This window comes from Cibotium barometz, chromosome 43, assembly GCF_041138505.1.
Source record: "Cibotium barometz isolate CiBa-2024 chromosome 43, ASM4113850v1, whole genome shotgun sequence".
Lineage (NCBI taxonomy): Eukaryota > Viridiplantae > Streptophyta > Polypodiopsida > Cyatheales > Cibotiaceae > Cibotium > Cibotium barometz.
Genome location: NC_141088.1, coordinates 23,819,807 through 23,837,946, shown reverse-complemented (window position 1 = coordinate 23,837,946; position 18,140 = coordinate 23,819,807). Strand labels below are relative to the sequence as shown.

The window sequence follows — 18,140 nt, the reverse complement described above, 5'->3', positions numbered from 1 at the left end:
GAAATAGTAGCTACAATACGAAAAAAGTAGTTTACGTGCATGCCAAGGTAGTTTACACTTTTTCAAATGAATTAAAAAAATGACTTCAAATTTCATTCGAAAATGAATACAAATCTTTATAGAGCTCAAGGGGCATGCTATTGTAAATGTTTTCTTGGACCTCCGGTGACAACCTAAATAGGTTATGCTTACCCTGTATGCATTCCATTTCAAACTTAACGGCTCTTACTAGGTGTGAGGGTAAGAGTATAGGAGGTTGATTTGTTGGGATGTAGTACAAGCTCATAACAGTATCCCTCAACCATATATGAGTGTGCCGATACATAGTTACCCAACCCATCTTCACGTTCTCTCGTCGTTTTATACTTTGTCATCATGGAGCATTTTGAAAACTTTGATAAGAAATTTTTAAATTGTTGAGCCTGCCACCTGCTGACTATGAAGTTGTGCTTGGTGAAAGAGGTAATATGCTTCTAAAACAAGGATATGAAATCCTTGCCTTTCAAATATTTGACTACTAGATCCTTTCGTTTCTTCTTGTTTCCTTCTTCATCACAATGTCTTGACTCATTGTCTTCAAAGACCTTGACTAAAAGTAGCAAATCATCATTGCACACTTCATTAGGACATAGCGTAATCCTACTTGTGCCACAGTCATTGCACTCTCCTAGCAAACAAGACTTTGCATGGAACTCTGAAGATGTTGGCTTTGGACAAAGCAACGCTACATAAAGTGGGAGTTGCCTCTGGGCTACATACCAGACACCTACATGTACAAGAAGGGCCATGAAGCCCAAATGATTGATGGTGCATGTGATTGAATGCATCTCTTAAAAACATCATTTGCACATGAGCAATACAACATCAAGTATAACGATCTTTTAGTTTTTGCACAAAGAAAGGCTTCAACCCCTCAAAACTTCTCAAAGAGATCTGAAAATATGGTTGCTAGTCTTGAAATCTTTTTAAAAACTCCACCTACGAGACAAAAATATTTACAATCAGGTATAAGTGCTTCATACTACTACAAACTTCTTTTGAAAGTATTGTAAACTAATTTTGAAAGTATTGTAAACTACTTTTGTAAGTACTGTAAGCTACTTTTGTAAAGGGTGGTTGCAAGATGAGGGTACTCACTTTCGTTCACTCTCTCTAAAATTGGGACATCCATGCATCTCCGACGGAGTACCTCGATCGTGATATCGCCGTGAATTAAAACACGACACGTGCCTCCCAAGCCTAAACCGACATATCTCGATCGAGATACCAACTAATGCCACGCTAGCAGGTCCGGGCTTCCAGTCATCATCCATGTCACCCATGTCACCACTACATGTCACCGCCACCACATTATCTCGATCGAGATATCTATGCCACTCGGATCCACATCAGGGCCACGCTGTATCCCCCTAGGCATATTTGACTAGCCCATCTCCACCGTCCACGTATCTCGAATGAGATATCAAAATCAAATCTCGACCATTCATTGTTCAAGGTAAAGGGATACAATCTCCACCGTCCACATATCTCGAACGAGATATTGAGATCAAATCTCCACCGTCCAAATAGCTCATTCGAGATACAGAGATACAATCTCCACCGTCCACATATCTCGTTTGAGATACAGAGATGCAATCTCCAGCGTCCAAATATCTCGTTCGAGTTACAGAGATGCAATCTCCACCGTCCATTTAGGCACGTTGGAAGATGCGATCTCAACCGTTTAAATATCTCGATCGAGGTATATAATGAATCTCGACCGTCAACATACCTTGGTCGTGGTAATGACTTAAAATCAAAGCCGTCCATGTACCTCGAACGAGATACTAATATCAAATCTCAACCGTCGATCCTTCACCAACCCTAAAATTAAGTGTGTATCTTGGCCGTATGTTTCTCTAACCCTAAAATCCAGAGCGTACATCTTGCAAACCCTAAATTGCATGATGCCACCGAACCTCGATCGAGGTTATAAAACCGAAAAACTTTTTTTTTGCCTCATTGTCAGAAGTCGTTTTCACTCTCCTTGCTCTCTTGATTTGGATTAGCATTAGTGGGCCCATTAGCATTGTTTTATAGCTTCATTAGTGCTACTTAGCACTAAGCATTGGACCCTTCACATTGGACCTTTGTCTTAGGCTTAGGTTTTAGCATGGAGTCACACAAGGAGGGCCACGAGGAGGGCCGCGCTCATCTATTGTGGACCTCATCGCGGAGATAGATCGCGAGTTAGCGGCTATCCGTAGGAGTTCTAGAGACACACCGTCTACATTACATATCATGGCAGACTTGGAGGCGATGCTTAGAGTCCTACACGAGAGCCATATCACAGCATACGAGCGTGTGGGTGGTGCTGGTCCTAGTGGCACCTCGGGTGATGGTGCTAGCAGCAGTGCTGCTTCTCATGAGCAGCATGACCTTACTGCAGAGGAGCTTACACGAGCAGAGTGGCAAACACGTACCATTGCAGATTATAGATTTTGGGTTTACAGACAGAGACATCTTGCATTAGCACGACGTAGAGAGAGGGAGAGGGCTATAGTAGCTTTTGGGACTCGTGAGCTCCCGAGTACACCGGCACCAACTCACGATCCTGCCTTTGAGGCAGACCTCCCCGCAGACATTCGATGACCCCCGCAGCAACCGGCATAGCCTCCTCGACGTGCACAGCAGCCTCAACGTGCACATTGACTGACAGTTAGAGATGACGATCTTGATTGGGTTGCCATTGATAGTGACTAAACTCAGACTAGCTGGGTTAGCTCACTTACATTGTACTTAGATTTATGGGCAGTGACTAACCTCAGACTAGCTGGGGTAGCTCATTTTCATTCTAATGTACTTATTTGATGTTTATATCATTTTGAGTTTTTTCATTATTGAGTATCATTACATTTTAGTTGATGTTCTTGATTTTATTAAATTTTTTAACACTTTGGCTATCATATTGTTTGTTGAAAATCTCCATGCCATCATACCCAAACATGCCCGATGGGAACCAAACTTTGTAAGCATGTGGGGGGACCCCACCCCCACATGCATGCAAAGTTTAGTCACAATCGGAGCATGTTTGGATTGGTAATTAGCGCCCAGTGTGAATTTTTCAAGTTTGTTGGTGCTTAAGAGGCCATGGAAACTCCGGGCCTTCCACATACCATCATAACCAAACATGCTCCGATGGGGACCAAACTTTGCAAACATGTGGGAGGGACCCACCCCCACATGCTTGCAAAGTTTGGTCACAATCGGAGCATGTTTGGATTGGTAATTAGCGCCCAGTGCAGATTTTTCAAGTCTCTTGGTGCTTAAGAGGCCATGGAAAATCCGGGCCTTCCCCATACCATCGTACCCAAACATGCTTCGATGGGGACCAAACTTTGCAAGCATATGGGGGGTCCCACCCCCACATGCTTGCAAAGTTTGGTCACAATCCGGGCATGTTTGGATTGGTAATTAGCACCGCCCAGTGCGGATTTTTCAAGTCTATTGGTGCTTAAGAGGCCATGGAAAATCTGGGCCTTCCCCATACCATCGTACCCAAACATGCTTCGATGGGGACCAAACTTTACAAGCATGTGGGGAGACCCCACCCCCTGCAAAGTTTAGTCACAATCGGAGCATGTTTAGATTGGTTATTAGCGCACAGTGCGGGTTTTTCAAGTCTCTTGGTGCTTAAGAGGCCATGGAAAATCCGGGCCTTCCCCATACCATCGTACCCAAACATGCTCCGATGGGGACCAAACTTTGCAAGGGGGGATCCCACCCCCTGCAAAGTTTAGTCACAATCGGAGCATGTTTGGATTGGTTATTAGCGCACAGTGCGGGTTTTTCAAGTCTCTTGGTGCGTAAGAGGCCATGGAAAATCCGGGCCTTCCCCATACCATCGTACCCAAACATGCTCCGTTGGGGACCAAACTTTGCAAGCATGTGGGGGGGACACACCCCCACATGCTTGCAAAGTTTGGTCACAACAATCAGAGCATGTTTGGATTGGTAATTAGTGCACAGTGCGGATTTTTCAAGTCTCTTGGTGCTTAAGAGGCCATGGAAAATCCGGGCCTTCCCTAAACCATCGTACCCAAACATGCTCCGATGGGGACCAGACTTTGCAAACATGTGGGGGGGACCCACCCCCACATGCTTGCAACGTTTGGTCACAATCGGAGCATGTTTGGATTGGTAGTTAGCGCCCAGTGCGGATTTTTCAAGTCTCTTGGTGCTTAAGAGGCCATGGAAAATCCAGGCCTTTCCCATATCATCGTACCCAAACATGCTCCGATGGGGACCAAACTTTGCAAGCATGTGGGGGAGATGGGCGCTAATTACCAATTTAAACATGCCCCGATTGTGACCAAAATTTGCAAGCATGTGGGGGGGATCCATCCCCACATTCTTGCAAAGTTTGGTCACAATCGGGGCATGTTTGGATTGGTAATTAGCGCCCACTGCGGATTTTTCAAGTCTCTTGGTGCTTAAGAGGCCATGGAAAATCCGGGCCTTCCCCATACCATCGTACCCAAACATGCTCTGATGGGGACCAAACTTTGCAAGCATGTGGGGAGACCCCACTCCCACATGCATGCAAAGTTTAGTCGCAATCGGAGCATGTTTGGATTAGTAATTAGTGCACAGTGTGGATTTTTCAAGTCTCTTGGTGCTTAGGAGGCCATGGAAAATCCGGGCCTTCCCCATACCATCGTACCTAAACATGCTCCGATGGGGACCAAACTTTGCAAGCATGTGGGGGGGACCCACATGCTTGCAAAGTTTGGTCACAATCGGAGTATGTTTGGATTGGTAATTAGCGTCCAGTGTGTATTTTTCAAGTCTCTTGGTGCTTAAGAGGCCATGGAAAATCCGGACCTTCCCCATACCATCGTACCCAAACATGCTCCAATGGGGACCAAACATGCTCCAATGGGGACCAAACTTTGCATGCATGTGGGGGGGACCCACCCCCACATGCTTGCAAAGTTTGGTCACAATCGGGGCATGTTTGGATTGGTAATTAGCGCCGGCCAGTGTGGATTTTTCAAGTCTGTTGGTGCTTAAGAGGCCAAGGAAAATCCGGGCCTTCCCCATACCATCGTACCTAAACATGCTCCGATGGGGACCAAACTTTGCAAACATGTGGGGAGGACCCACCCCCACATGCAAAGTTTGGTCACAATCCAAGCATGTTTGGATTGGTAATTAGCGCCCAGTGCGGATTTTTCAAGTCTCTTGGTGTTTAAGAGGCCATGGAAAATCCGGGCCTTCCCCATACCATAGTACCCAAACATGCTCCGATGGGGACTAAAATTTGCAAGCATGTGGGGGGGACCCACCCCCAAATGCTTGCAATGTTTGGTCATAATCGGAGCATGTTTGGATTGGTTATTAGTGCCCTGTGCGGATTTTTCAACTCTCTTGGTTCTTAAGAGGCCATGGAAAATTCGGGCCTTCCCCATACCATCGTACCCAAACATGCTCTGATGGGGACCAAACTTTGCAAGCATGTGGGGGGACCCCACCCCCACATGCATGCAAAGTTTACTCACAATCCGAGCATGTTTGGATTGGTAATTAGCGCAGAGTGTGGATTTTTCAAGTCTCCTGGTGCTTAAGAGGCCATGGAAAATCCGCGCCTTCCCCATACCATGCTTGCAAAGTTTGGTTACAATCCGGGCATCTTTGGATTGGTAATTAGCATCCAGTGTGGATTTTTCAAGTCTCTTGGTGCTTAAGAGGCAATGGAAAATCCGGGCCTTTCCCATACCATTGTACCCAAACATGCTCCGATGGGGACCAAACTTTGCAAACATGTGTGGGGGACCCACCCCCACATGCTTGCAAAGTTTGGTCACAATCGGAGCATGTTTGGGTACGATGGTATGGGGAAGGCCCGGATTTTCCATGGTCTCTTAAACACCAAGAGACTTGAAAAATCCACACTGGGTGCTAATTACTGGGTGCTAATTACCAATCCAAACATGCCCCGATTGTGACCAAACTTTGCAAGCATGTGGGGGTGGGTCCCCCCCACATGCTTGCAAAGTTTGGTCCCCATCGGAGCATGTTTGGGTATGATGGTATGGGGAAGGCCCGGATTTTCCATGGCCTCTTAAGCACCAAGAGACTTGAAAAATCCGCACTGGGCGCTAATTACCAATCCAAACATGCTTTGATTGTGACCAAACTTTGCAAGCATGTGGGGGTGGGTCCCCCCCACATCTTTGCAAAGTTTGGTCTCCATCCGAGCATGTTTGGTTATGATGGTATGGGGAGGGCCCGGATTTTCCATGGCCTCTTAAGCACCAAGAGACTTGAAAAATCCGCACTGTGCGCTAATTACCAATCCAAACATGCTCCGATTGTGACTAAACTTTGCATGCATGTGGGGGTGGGGTCCCTCCACATGCTTGCAAAGTTTGTTTCCCATCGGGGCATGTTTGGGTACGATGGCATGGAGATTTTCAACAAACAATATGATAGCCAAAGTGTTAATAAAATCAAGAACATCAACTAAAATGTAATGATACTCAATAATGAAAAAACTCATAATGATATAAACATCAAATAACTACATCAGAATGAAAATGAGCTACCCCTGCTATTCTGAGATTAGTCACTCCCAAGAAATCTAAGTATAATGTAAGTGAGCTAACCCAGCTAGTCTGAGTTTAGTCACTATCAAGATAGAGATCTAGTCAGCAGCACCCTCTCTAGCTCTCAACTGCTCTAGAATGCTCTCATGGTCATCCACTTGAAGCCGAAAACGAGGGTGAGAACTGTGTTTTCGGCTCGATCAAGAGTGAGCCTGGTAGCAACCACTAGATGAGAGAACTGAAATGCCTCTAACTCCCACTTCCACTGCTGGAACTCAAGACTCCCCCGATGAAGTCAAATCTGCTGGTAGAACTGGCCTGCCACAATCATGCTATGGGCGTCATAAGAAAACCCATGATCATCCACTGTATCCTGGTCAAGGATGCACTTTGGCCTAGTGCAACTCATGAGATAGTAGTCTACTCCCTCGCTATTTCCCTCACTGGTAATAACAACAAATACATCACCCTCCTGTAGCAAATCTGTCAGGTCATCATAACTGACCAACCATGAATGCAGGACTTGTGTGCTCATTAGACAACACTGGATGTGAAGGATGCTCGGGGGAGAGGAATGTCTGTATCCATGCATCTGCCCATCCTCTCGAGGCACAATGTGCCCAATCGCCATCCATACATGCTCCACAAAAGCATGCAAACCATCGTGTGTAAATCGTGGGGGCCGCCATGCACGTGCTCCTGATGGAATGTAAGCTCAAGGTGCCAGGTACTGTGTCACAATCATGGGAGGCTCTACGGTCAATCATGCCACCATCCACATGCCAAAAAAATCTCTTGACAATCCGAGCATGTTTGGGATACGATGATGCTGCACTCCCACACAAATGTTGGGAGCACCACTCAACTACGTCGCCTGCATCTCTGAACCGTTGAGCATCCTGCCGCAGCTGATGATGCCTCAGGGCATGTTTCACACATGCACCCGCACCATCATGCTCTCCCTTCTCGTGACCAGTCTCAAAGAATGACCAAACACTGGGACACTAGACTGCACATGCCACCTATAAATCCATAAAAGATAGTCTTAGTTATTGTTTTCTTTAAGATGTTCTAGTGAATTTAGTTAAATTGCAAATATAAGAGAACCATTAGTACTACCTGTAGAGCCAATAGAATTGTCGTGATGACTTGAACTGTGCGCCACGGCCCACAACCATCCGACCAAACCCATCGCTGGCCACGTATGATCCCACAATCTCCTAAAAAATCGTCATGGAGATGAAAACAGTGTTGCACAAAATGTGCATCATGTGAACGATCATCATCACTGATATAGAAATGATATTCTCGAATAATGACACGGGTCTCGGGGGGTACTCGCTATCCCATCTACATGAGCCTCTGCATGTCGATAGCTAATGTGGACCATAATAGCAACCTGGTGAGATAAGCAATACAGACGTTTAGGACACAAAAAATCAAATAAGTAATGTAACTCAAACACAAAACAAATATTATGAAATATAACCATTACCTGCTCTGAGAAGTAATACTCAGATTGTATCTCCTGAAAAGGTGTGAAGGTGTAGTTCTCTGCAAAATCAATCACAGAGACGACCACACCAATAGGAAACTCTGCCAGGGAATAGCAACCTGGTGAGATAAGCAATACAGACGTTTAGGACACAAAAAATCAAATAAGTAATGTAGCTCAAACACAAAACAAATATTATGAAATATAACCATTACCTGCTCTGAGAAGTAATACTCAGATTGTATCTCCTGAAAAGATGTGAAGGTGTAGTTCTCTGCAAAATCAATCATAGAGATGACCACACCAATAGGAAACTCTGCCAGGCATGCTCGGAACTGACGATCCTACCACTTGGCACAATGACTGTGCCGTATATAGGGGTAGATCTGCTCCCTAATGTGAAGTGACAATGTGGTGTATGTTTGTCCACGAGCTGCAACTTCTTGGACTGTCCACCACTCTGGAGCTGGTGTGTCACATACTCATAACGTTGCCATGCCACTATCTCTTGGTCACTTGCATCAAGATCTACCATTTGTAGATGTGCAAGTGAACCACATGATGTGTAATTGCTCTCCACACAAGGCATCCTATGGAACTGGGAATCCTCCGTGCGTGCACACAAAAGAGACTGGATGAAATCACGAGGACTACGAGGCAACTCTCTATGCCCACTAAGAGAACGGAACACATCATAAAAAAGTTTGAACTCAACACGGTAGCGACAACAACATGTGTCACGCTGACATGAGTACCTCACAAACCAAGGCTTACACCCCTCAAATGACCTTTGCCCAATTTTAAGCTCTGGATACGAAGCCACAAACTGAGAATACAACTCAGTTTGGGTCATTTCAAGAAAGCAAGCACCGTGCTCAATGAACACTCCTCTTGTCACTCTCTTACACAGGATCCAAGGGGAAGGCTAGTAGCTTTTTGGCAATATTGAGGAATTCCATAATGTGGAGAATTAGGATAGTGTAGGCCCATCGTGAACAGTTTCCTTTCCGAAAGAGGTGAAATAGGTGGACACACCAATTTATAAAAGGAAGCCTATCATTATATCACAAAATGTGCCACCAAAACCACAGCGGTAGTAACACGCATAACAACTCAGAAGGATGGCTTGCAAAAAGAGTTGAATTCAACAAAAGATGAGCTCGAGAAGATTAAATCAGAGCTAACAAAACTCTCTACATTCAATCATAAGGTGTAGATTTTGGAACTAGAGTAGGTGTATTTGCAAATTGTATAGAATCTCCACTCTGAAGTGAATGAGGCTAATCAAGTTAAAGAACAAATGTAGGAGGAGAGATATTAGATTTTCAAAGGAAATATATAGATGTGGAGCTTAAATGTCAAAAATAATATTAATACAGCAAAAATTTTATATGGATCAACATGAAAGGAGGCTCAACCAGACATAGAGAATCTTTAAATTTTGCAGAGTAGAATCAGTTCTTTAAATACAAATGAGGATATAGATATATATGAAATGTCAGCAAACGACGTAGATAACTATGAAGCTAGAATCTATGATCTTATAGAGAGTTTGTATGCTCGATATATTAAAGAAATTGAATACATCATTGATCTTGCATACCGCGAACAAAATTTCTTCAGCACAAAAGGCCAGATAATTAGTTCGGAGTAGGTGGATCTCGAGATGGAGGATCCAGAGAAGTCACATCTAGAGGAGATGATTCTAGAAAGCATACAAAAATAGTAACAGTAGAGCAATAGGCCATATTTTAGGCTAAACTCTAGATAAAGGCAAAAGGTGATTTTTATGAATAAAACATACCCTTTTTCAATTCAAGATGTGAATAACCCCTTTAAATGGTACCCTTCTATATGTAAAAAATTTGTTAAAAAAGGGATTTTAAAAATCCCTTCTGTTGAACCCACGTGCTACGTTTACATATTTATGAGTGATCCCCCGATATCAATATAAAGAAGATATTCAAAGGATCCATACTCATCGTACCGATTAATGAAAAATTTATGGAAAGTAACAAGACGTTTTTGGAAACACATGTTGCAAAATTGAAGAAATCAATACATGTATTAGAGCGACAGTTGGAATAGTGTTTCACCTGCATATTAGATGTAGTGGAAAGTCTAAGATCTAGACGATTATCTCTACCGGCCAATTGGCATGTTGTGCAACACATAGTGGCCCACTTTAACAAGGAAGTTCCACCACTTTCTCAGCAACTATCTCCAAGAGCTTCGGAAGGTCATCAACAACATCCATAATGTGTAGACCCAGCTTACAACTAGTAAAGGGTAGTAAGTTACTAAAGGTTCTCAGAAAGAATCAAAGGGTGTTTGTAATAAAACGCAACAAGGAAGAGAAAGATACTATAGGAATTGAACCTAATTAGCTACAGGACTACAAAGATCTCTTCTTAGAGGAGCTTACCTAGATGCCTCCACATAGGAAAATTGACCATGTGATTGAGCTTATTCAAGGAGCACAACCTATGGCAAAAACGCCATATAAAATGCCAGTTCTAGAGTTGATAGAACTCAAGGAACAACTCTTATTGTTTGAGAAAGGTTCATCAAGAGACGATTGTATTGCCTTAGGGAGCTCCAGTAATATTTCAAAAGAGGAAGGATGGAACCTTACAGGTATGCGTTGACTATATGACTCTAAATCAAGTCATTGTGAAAATTAAGCATCTAATCCCTAGGATTGATGACCTTCTAGATTGACTTCATAGATCCAAAGTCTTCACAAAGATGGATTTAAAGTGTAGTTACTATCAGATTAGAGTCAAGGAAGAAGTCTGGTTACTATCAAATTAGAGTCAAGGAGGAAGACATCCGAAAGACAGCATTGAACTCTAGATACGGGCATTATGAATACATCATAATGCCATTTGGGTTAACTAATTATTCAAAAGCTTTCAACATGATCATACAAGATATATTCAAGAATAGGGTAAAAAGTTAGATGCCTCTATGAATATATAAGTGTAGGTGGGTTAGTGATTCTTCCTCCTATAATTATAGAAAATGGGGCTAAAATGTCCAAAATTGGGTGAATATTTTTAAAAACCCTTCAAAATAGCCAAAATTTGGGCGAATATTTTAAGATACTATGCAAATGTTTTTATGGCAAAACCCCCCAAAAATAGCCAATTGACGAAGATTAGCCCCTATTTTTTTCCTTGCTCTCAAAAGCAACTAGACTATCATGTCTTATGGTTCTTGGTTTGATTTTCTAATCTACTCTAAGGATGAGAAATAGTATAAAGCCCAAGTTAGAGAAGCTCTAGAAATCCTAATGAAGCACCAACTCTTTGCAAAAAAGAGTAACTGTGCCTTCTTTTTATAGATAAAATTGAATATCTGGGATTCATTGTCTCCAAAGATGGAATTTTAGTAGATCCAATGGCCTCAATCGTCCAACATCAAGGAAATCTGAGGATTTCTCAGTATCTCAAGGTGGTGTTATATCTTTGTTCAAGATTATGCAAAGGTAGCTACACCTTTAACCAAGCTACACCTTTAACCAAGCTACTTAAAAGTAATGCAAAAGTAGTTTGGACTATGGAGAAACAACAAAGATTTGACAAATTCAAGGTTTCTCTCACAACTAAACCCAATGAATTTTGACGTAAATTTTGAAGTAGTTACATTGATGCTAGTGGACTCACTATCAGTAGATTACTCTCACAAGAAGGGAAACTTGTAGCTTACACTTCAAGGAAACTCAAGGATTATGAGAGAAACTATGCTACTCATGATCTAGAATTTTTTGTTGTAATTCATGCCCTTAAGCTATGGTGGCACTACCTACTAGGTTTAAAGTTCATGCTTATCATAAACCATAAGAGTTTAAAGTGGATTTCTACCCAGCTAGATCTCAACATGAGGTAAAAGGCACTCGATGGTGGTCTTATCAGAATTGGATTTTAAAATCAAATATAGATAGTGAAAAGACAATGTACTTGGCAGATGCATTGAGTAGGATGTGTTTTGTGGCTACAATATCTATGCTAGGTAACCCTTTACTTATGGAAGTGAAGGGCAAAATAGCCTTATATGAGTACTTTGGGGCATATTTTACAACTCTCAAACTCACTCTAAGGAAGAGAGGAGGATAATCAAAGACTATACTCTTAATGATGGATGTTTATTCTATTAACTAAGGATGATTCGTGGTGGATGTGTGGAGCAAGGCGGGAGGGGTTATCCCAGAACGGATGATCATGTGGCGAGGGGACAACGGGACCTCAAGTGATGGTACACACACACAAAGATGGAAGGCTAAAATCTTCTTCTTCTTCTTACTTTAAAAAGAAGGCTATAAAAGATTAAGTGAAAATCAACATAAGTACTAGAGGCGGTCCATAATGTGAACACAGCAAGTAGGTGAGCTAGCAAGATAAGTATGCCATAACTCGATAGGTGGACTATGTAGATGTAGTCACTGATAAATATCCATCGTGTCAGCTACCAAATGTGCCAGTGATGTGAATGTGGAATGGCCTAGGCATGTCATGAGTGTCAACTCTAGTTGAGCTTAACATCTCAACACTCCCCCTCAAGCTCAAGCATGCTGCAAAATATGTGAAGCTTCTGAGCACCCAAGGCCTTGGTGAAAATGTCTGTCCTCTATGCTAACATACACAAGATCAATATCCCCTACCAAGACCTTCTCTCTAATGAAGTGAGTGGACTTCTATGTGTTTGGTCTAGGCATGAAACACTGGGCTCATGGAAAATTGTATGCTACTAAGGTTGTCAAAATAAATAACAACATGCCTGCCCACATGCAGTCCTAAATCACTAAGTAGCTTGCGTAACCAACCTACCTCACATGCTGCCGTTGCAATAACCTTATACTCTTCCTCTATACTTAACAAGGTAACTGTAATAGCACCACTCGCAAAGGAAAACATAAATCCACTATAGTAGATCTTCTTTCCACAATGCTACTAGCCCAATCTCTATGTTAGTGTATCCATATACTTGCAACTCCATACCAGCCTCATAAAAGAGAATAATCCACCACTATGATTCTCACATAGTGTAGTGTACACCTCACACCATCCAAATGTGGTTTTTGAGGATCTTGCATAAATTGGAGCTCCCCAACCTAACTTTGTAGTTTAAGTCTGTCCTAGTGATTGTTATGTAGATTGAGCTACCCACTATCTTCCTATACAAAGTGGGATTCTCCAACATCTCACATGTATTCGTACTCAGCTTGCTATTATAATCTACTAGTACAAAAATGGGCTTACAGCCAACCATACCATATTTGGACAACTTGTCCAAGGCATACTATTGTTGTTTCTCTGTGTGAGACGGCCATATTCCCTTCAGTGTCCTAATGACCTCAATGCTAAGAAATAATCTTAGCTCACCCAAATCCTTCATGTCAAACTTCTTCTTGTGGAGATCCTTCGCATGCTCAACTTCCTGCTCGATGTTGTCACCCCCAACAATCTAGTCATCCACGTACATAACGACAATATGCTTATCACTCTTTTGCATATAGAGTAAATGAGCTGCATCTTTCATATGAAAGCTAATGGTTACAAGATACTCTTTGATTTTATCATGCCATTATCTCAGTGCCTATTTTAAACCATAAAAGGTTTTATGTAGCTTGCACACATAATCTGGGTGACTCAAATGCTCATAACCAAGTGGCTAGTCTAAATACACATCTTCTTGCCACTCACCATGCAATAATGCATTCTTTACATCCATCTTATGTAAGACCCAACATTTTGACGTAGATACCATTACAATTACAGCTCTCATGATTGTGCCATCTTGGCAATGAGGCTAAATGTCTCCTTATAATCAATGACGTAGTTTTGAGCATAACCTTTCACAAACAAATCTCACTTTGTACCTGATAATTCTTTCATCTGAGTTATGCAGCTTCACTTTTTAAACCCACTTACATCTAATAGACTTTTTACCCTTGGGTAAAGGCATCAATTTCCATGTCTTATTTGCATGCAACCATTTCTTCATCCATGGTTGTATCCAAAATTTCATGCCCAACAACATCCTCAAAACATGTGGGGTTAGCATCCTCCATAAACTTTGCCATGTATTCATATTGGTGAGCTACATAACCATTATACATCAATCTCTAAACATGGATTTTCATCCTATTCAACCTATGTAGTTATGGATTTGTCCTTGGTGTCCTTGCAGCTATCTTTGCCTTCCTTACACTAGGTATCTTGATAGTTGGAATCCCAAAGTCCTTGTTAAGGCTGTTCTATGAGCCTCTAGACTCTCCATCAACAATTGAAAGCCCTACTAAAATGTCAAGCATACAGAGGGTCTCATTGACCTTCTCTTTATCTTTACATGAGGTACCTAGCTGAATTTGGAGGAGTGACATTCTGACACAGCCAACCACTCCACGATCTATAAATAGACCCATTGCTAGAGGACTCTCTTGATCAACTCAATGACTGTGGGATTGTGGCCTGCATTTTATGCAACCACCTGTTCTTATGCATCACCCAATAGAGTCTTTTACATTAGCATACTAGCTACTTATCTCATCAAATACAACATCCTTGCTCACCCTCATCTCACATGTGACAGGGTTGTAACATTTGTACACCTTTTTCTCCAAGGAGTAACCAATGAAAACACATTTTCAGCCTTCAGATCCAACTTATTGTGTAACTCATCAGGAATATGTACATATGTGGAATATGTACATATGCAATCCACCCAAAAATTTTCAAGTGTGATAAATCTAGTTTTTTCCACTATACTTCGCTTCTGGATTCATACCATGCATTGATCTATTGTGGGGTCATATTTATAATATGTAAATTGTAGTCATATAACTGCTTTATCCCATGATGAGGCATTCTCGGATGTGGAATGATGTGGTATGATGCGAATGAATGTGGAAATGATGTGGGATGATGTGAATGAATGTGGAAAGAGTCTACAATGAGATCCAAGCTCTTCATCAAATCTGCAAGTGACTTTGGTAAAAGAGAGATTAAGCATTCAATATTTGGTCAAATCTTGTGTTTCTTGGCTTAATCCTCTACTAGACTAATTGCTATTGATGGCCTTGAAAGGATTTGAGCTCATTTGAACTCTAAGGCTTCAGATCTGGGCTCCCCACATACTATGTTTTCTGCACACAAAACAGAGGATTAATTTGCTAATCAAAGATTAATCAGTGCTAACCACTATATTTTGGTGTAATTGAGGGTTCAAATTAACCATTAGGTATCTGATACAGATCCCTATAACTTCAGATTGCAATTTGGAGATGGTTTGATACTCCAACCATTCTGTACAAATTGGTTACCCTTGATTTAATGTAATTTCTGGTAAAATTATGCTGATAAATTTGTGGTAATCATCATTTTGCATTTAACCCTTGGTTAATGCCTACAAATCACACTCAAATTCAAGATTATTCACAGCCAAAGTTGCATTTGGGAATGTGCATAAGAATGAATGCTATATGCATTATGTATTGGGCACAATACATCAGTGTAAAAATGGGATCAAACACTGCTCTTGTCCAGAATAAGGCAAGAGGTAAGACCTCCCACATAGATTTGGGTTTGCATTGCATAATGACACAAGATAAACATCAAAATCCCTATAACTTCAGATTGCAATTTGGAGATGGTTTGATACTCCAACCATTCTGTACAAATTGGTTACCCTTGATTTAATGTAATTTCTGGTAAAATTATGCTGATAAATTTGTGGTAATCATCATTTTGCATTTAACCCTTGGTTAATGCCTGCAAATCACACTCAAATTCAAGATTATTCACAGCCAAAGTTGCATTTGGGAATGTGCATAAGAATGAATGCTATATGCATTATGTATTGGGCACATTACATCATTGTAAAAATGGGATTAGACACTGCCCTTGTCCAGAATAAGGCAAGAGGTAAGACCTCCCACATAGATTTGGGTTTGCATTGCATAATGACACAAGATAAACATCAAAATCCCAAAAGAACTATCAACAAAACATTTAAACATGTTGCTCACATGGAGCAAGAAGAACTGACGGACAAGCTCATGAAAGAAGAAGAACATCTATTTCCACAAGAGGAAGATCCACACCAAGAAGAAAAGAAGGAAGACATGGACACGAGAAGAGAAGATGCCACAACAAGAAGACTGAAAGAAGAGGAAGACACGAACGCGTGAAGAGAAGCTACCACGATAAGAAGACTGAAGACAAGAGAAGATGTGAGGCTCCAAGAAGTGAGGAGCCATGTGAAAATCTCTGAGAGAGAGAGAGAGAGAGAGACCCCATAACCCAATGTGCGGACTATCAAGTAAGAGAGAAACTTGGTATAGGGTCTAGGTGTGCTAAGATTGTTCACTTTGAGGGGAGGTGTGCTAGGCACTGGTCGCGGACTATCAAGTAAGAGGGAAACTTGGTATAGGGTCGAGGTGTGCTAGGAGTATTCACTTGAGGGGAGGTGTTGAAATATACAAGTGAATAGGGTGTGCGGGAACAAGCCCTTGGCAGGAGGCTGTAAAAGAGAATATGTAAATGTGAGAGAACCTGTGAAAAGGTGAGAAGAATTTACTGGGAGAGAATAAAGGGTAGCATGAGAAGATTTAGGAAGTGTGGAGATATTTTGGGAAAAGTGAAGAGGTGGAGAGAATCAAGCAAAAGAGGTGGAGTTAATCAAGGAGAAATCTGTGGGATTAGCTTGGATGCAAACTCTATAAATTGAGGCTGCATTGGCCTAATGAGAAGTTGCTGGTTTTTGATTATCCATGCCTACATTAAGCTATTAGTTAATTACTCACTAATCACATCTAAATTATTATCTAATCACTTCGTTAATGATGTTGATTCTAGCATTTGATCCACCACCATAGCTCATCACATTGCCGTAATTTTAACACTTACCATATCTACAATGCGCCCCCAATTGAGGTTGGCGCCTTCTCGCTCCAACTTCTCCACCAAAAGAAAGTATGTGTTATGGCCACCGAGCAATGTTGTCGCCCGACCAACCACTTGATTCTAAAAGTACCAAAACAACAAGATAGGCATTGATACTTACAAAGTAGATATAACATCAAATGAAACATACAAGATAAATGTTGATACTTACAAAGTAGACATGGAATGCATCCCAACCGCTGCTTTCAAGGTGAGAGCTTCCTATGCTCTCCATTCGAGCTTTGGTTGCATCCTCTTGTTGCTTGTAGCATTGGGGATTTCTAGCATGCTTTTACCTCTCCTCATTCTAATCCTTGGTGCTTATGTACCAAGGCTTCTCACCCCTTGCCTTCACTCTCCTAGTCACATCTCCCTGTTGCCAATGTTTCGTGATGACGTCCACCATGTGGTCCTTTATCCACCTTATTGGGAGACGACATCACTACCACCGGTCGGCTTGTACTCATCCTTGATTTGATTTATGACTCTATCTTTCTTGTCTTTATATATCCAACTTTGGCCATAAAGTCATAAAGTCATTTGCACAGACAATGTGGCAAAGCTCGCGGATGCGGCTCTTCATCTCTTGCCCGACATTAACCACATTGCCATTGACGATTGTGTAAAAGTTTTCTCCATCGATGAGTGTGGGTTATATGTCGAAACGTCGCAATGATCGTGAGCGTGGAGTGCTTCTGGCGCTAGATGGGGAAGGACGCTCATGTGGGGGCGTAGACCCATCTGTGCTCCCACTTGGATAACAACCGCCTCCACCTCTACTACTCGAGCGTTGTGCTCTGCAAGTAGACGAGTGACCTAAGGGAGGGGTTCTAGTGGCTCTTTGTGGGGTTTCTATAGGTGAACTAGGGTTATTGGTGGTGGTGGTGCCCGATGGTGCGGCCGAAATGCCCGCCCCTCTCCCAAAATATTGTTGTGCCATCGCTCTTTGCTCGGGCGTGGCTTGTGCTAAAAAAACGATGAACTGGTCAGGCGACATGGCATATGGAGAGAAGGATGGAGAGTAAGCCAGTGTCTCATCTGGAGTGCGAGACATGTTTCTACACACACATAACAAAGCCCACATGGACACTTTAATAAGAGCATACACATGAA

The 18,140-nt window shown here is 42.1% G+C and overlaps 1 long non-coding RNA gene across 2 annotated transcripts; it reads right to left on the bottom strand.

Moving 5' to 3' along the window:
* Positions 1 to 6,586: 6,586 nt before the first annotated feature.
* On the bottom strand, positions 6,587 to 18,140 carry LOC147613707 (uncharacterized). Of its 2 annotated transcripts, XR_015263165.1 has the most exons (5): positions 17,200 to 18,140; positions 16,992 to 17,108; positions 8,083 to 8,201; positions 7,707 to 7,986; positions 6,587 to 7,609 (listed from the first exon to the last, which is right to left on the bottom strand). It is a non-coding gene; the product is annotated as an uncharacterized LOC147613707 (long non-coding RNA). The 2 variants fall into 2 exon arrangements; XR_015263166.1 differs by lacking the exons at positions 6,587 to 7,609; positions 7,707 to 7,986; positions 8,083 to 8,201 and adding an exon at positions 14,882 to 15,854.